Consider the following 3,390-nt stretch of genomic DNA (forward strand, 5'->3'; position numbering starts at 1 on the left):
GTGATACCAACAGTGTCTTTTTATTCATTCATCACTTTTATGGTGGTTGTTTCACACAAGAAAAGCACGAACTGTAAAAAAAATCCTCTTATGTCCTTTCTAGTGAAGATCTTAATGTATAGAAAGATATAAAAGAGTAAAGAGTAAATTTACTTTTACTCTTGTGAGTCTTGAGATTTCTTTTTTTCATGAAAATCTTTGAATTCCCTCCATAACTGTAGACTTATCATGCTCGTAAAGTTATTAAATTCACCTTCTTGTGATAGCGCTGTATATAGAGTTGTGTGTCATCAACATTTGAACAATTATTTTCCTAGCTCGAGATGCGAAATGTGAGCAAAAGTGGCCCAAGAATAGAGCCCTGGGGAACCCCACATTGGACCTTTATGAGGTCAGACTTGTGATTACCAGGTGAAGGAAAAGTAGTCGAGATGTTCATGAAGTACAACCTAACCCAAAAATAAGTTGTTACAATATATTCTGAGCCGTTTTTTTAGATTTATTATCTCTGTATTGAAGACGTCAATGTGCCATGCTGGAAAAAAACTAAACCTATAAATTTCTACGGCTGTTCAGGGGGTTGAGATATTGTATTTTCCTAAGACATGAATTTTGGCAGAATTACACTCAGTATTTATATGTTTAATATAATTTAAGTGAACATGATACTCCAATGGGAGGTCAGATAAGATTATCTTAATTCAAGGATCTATTTGTGGGCTTGTCTTACCTGACGCTGCCTTTGAACACGTTTCCAGGACTTCATTCTAAACCAGTGGAACTTGGCTCAACCTCTGCAACTTCTGCTTCAAGGTCATCGGTGCCACAGAGTATCCGCTCCCCCTCGCTGCTAACCCCCGCAATACAAATTACCATCAGCACACGCACCCCTACGCAATCGCTTTAGGGCTCGCGGCGTCGTTGCTGCCAAAATCCCGCTCCATGCTGTTTATCACTTGTTATCACTGCTGTCAGAGGAGAACTTTCTCACTGTTTTCCATTTCTGGGCTGTTAGGGAGGTATGTGTGCACGCACGCTGAGAGTGTGATGTTTGTGTGCGTATGTGTTTGTCTTCCTGTCTGATACTGTCATGCAGTCAGGTTCCAAACACTGGCTGTGGTGCAAAAATCCGGACCAGTAATTTATCACTTTATCCCAATGCCGTTATTGAAGCCAAGAGTTGAAATAATCTGTCGACCTGCTCTGACGGGTCAGTCTGAAAACCTCTGCTAATGTGGGGGCGAGAGCTGACATCCAGGGTCAAAGGTTAACTGTGTCTTTTTTGACAATGAGGAGAAGAAACAGCAGTATTGTTGGTGTACTGCACATATACAAACATGTTGGATGTACACCGTATTCACATAAAAAAACTATATATAATATTATATTATTACATCTGAATTGTCTGAAGCAGTACCAATTTGTGTGCTGCACAGTGGTACAGTGGGTAGTGTTCTTGCCTTACAGCAGAAAGCTGAGTAGTTTGATTCCCTGGCAGTAACAAACTTGCTTGTCTGAGAATTAGTGGACATGTGACCCAGTGACGGTGACTGATGAACTGTTCAGTTAGTAGCACACCCTCTCCTGGTGACTGGTGGGATTGGCTTCACCTTCCCTAAGGCCCTGAAAAGGAATGAGTAGCAGAAGTTGGCTAATGGCTAAATGAATTTCTGTCATTGTCATTGGTCATTGTTTTGGACCAGTAATGCCTCTCTGCCTGCGCGAGAGGAACATGTTGACTGAGAAAAACACTCCATGCCAATCCCACCTCCCCTGGTGGTCAGTTCTGGATATCATTTTGCCGCTGACTCACAAGATTTAGGGAGGAAAACCAGTCGCTAAGACTTGTTGGCTCATGGCTTTTCAAATGCTATTTTTAGTGAGTTTTCACATTTTTTCTTTTTCTACAACATCAGGCAGAGAGAAAAATAAACGACAGCAGAAAAAAGCCAGCTGAGTCAGACTGAGGCTGCTTTTTATTTGTGCTGACCTTGTGTTGCCGGACTCCTTCGTCAGTGTCACTCACACTTGGCTCTGCTGAAGATGGAGGAGGAGCAGGGAGACGGACGGAGATGGAAAAAAACACTTCTGTCGGGGAGAAAACAAACTGTAGCCGTAGTTACAAAACTCGCCAAACTTTTCTGATTCTGTGACATGGATCCAAAATAACTGCTCAGTGTTTAAACTGGGAGCCTCTGTTAATGAGTGAAAATTACAAAGAATTGAGAAAGTAAATCCATCCAGGCCGTGGTGCCATTAAAGTCTCTGTAATTTCATATTGATGTAAGGTTAAAGACAGTTGTTTGGAATTGTTTCATAATACGCTCATTAATCAGCTCTTTATAAAATAAAAGATCTGGTTTGAAGAACGGAGCAAAAGTACCAGCAGCTCAGGGAACAATCACTCACAAATATAGTTCAAATTACCTTTAAACTACGTGTAATTTAGGCTTTAAACGCACGGAACGGTATGTTTTTTTCTTGACAAAGTTTGACGTAAAGAAACTCATGTTAGCCTCAAGTGAGTTTTTATTTCTATTATAATTATTATTTTCATTATTATTATTATTAAATATTTCCTTCAGATAGTGTTAGAATGATGCAAAACGTATTGCAATAAATTATTCCGTAAATAAATAAAAGTTTGTCATAAACAGTCATTAGCTAAATCAGTTCAAAAGGTGAGAAAACGTAGACAGAGGGCAGTGTCAGAGCAGATGAAAAAAAATCACCATAACATCCAATTAAAATTCACTGTAATTTTTTTTTTTTTAAGCCTATTCTTCCATACTCTACCTTTAAATTATAAGTCAATGCTCGACGTCATCATATATTTCCGTTCTCGAGTCTGGATTTCATTTTCAGATTTTATGAGATTCCCAGCTCCTAAATGTGATGTATGTTCCACGTCCACCTGAGGTAACATTCCATCTTTGACATTGTTCACTCACGTCGTGGCTGCCGTTCAGGTCGGCGCTGATTTTAGAGAATGACAACCTGTTACCCATTTGGTCATGATGTCATAGCCGCAGCCTGAATGAGCCATTCAGAGCAGACCTCTCTCCCAGAGCCGGCGGCCAAGGCATTACAGGGAGCGGCGCCTTGTCTTTTTTATTAATTCTTTATTTGCGTGCATTACAAGGACTCGGTGACCAAGACGGGGTCAAAGGTCCTGTGGATGGCACCCAGTTGGAGAGTGGGGGGAAAAAAAAGGCTTGGTGCTGAGACCGAGTTAGCCAGGATGATTCAGTTTTCCCAGAAGTCCTGATGGAGGACACGTCTCCCTCTGTCATGTTTTCACTTAAGTCACTTTCTCTCCCCTTTCTCTCGCTCGCTCTACAGCAGTGGTTCTCAGTTATTTTCTGTCATGCCACCCCATAAATGCTTTCA

This window comes from Cynoglossus semilaevis, chromosome 19 (genome assembly GCF_000523025.1).
Source record: "Cynoglossus semilaevis isolate Cse_v1.0 chromosome 19, Cse_v1.0, whole genome shotgun sequence".
Taxonomy (NCBI): Eukaryota; Metazoa; Chordata; class Actinopteri; order Pleuronectiformes; family Cynoglossidae; genus Cynoglossus; species Cynoglossus semilaevis.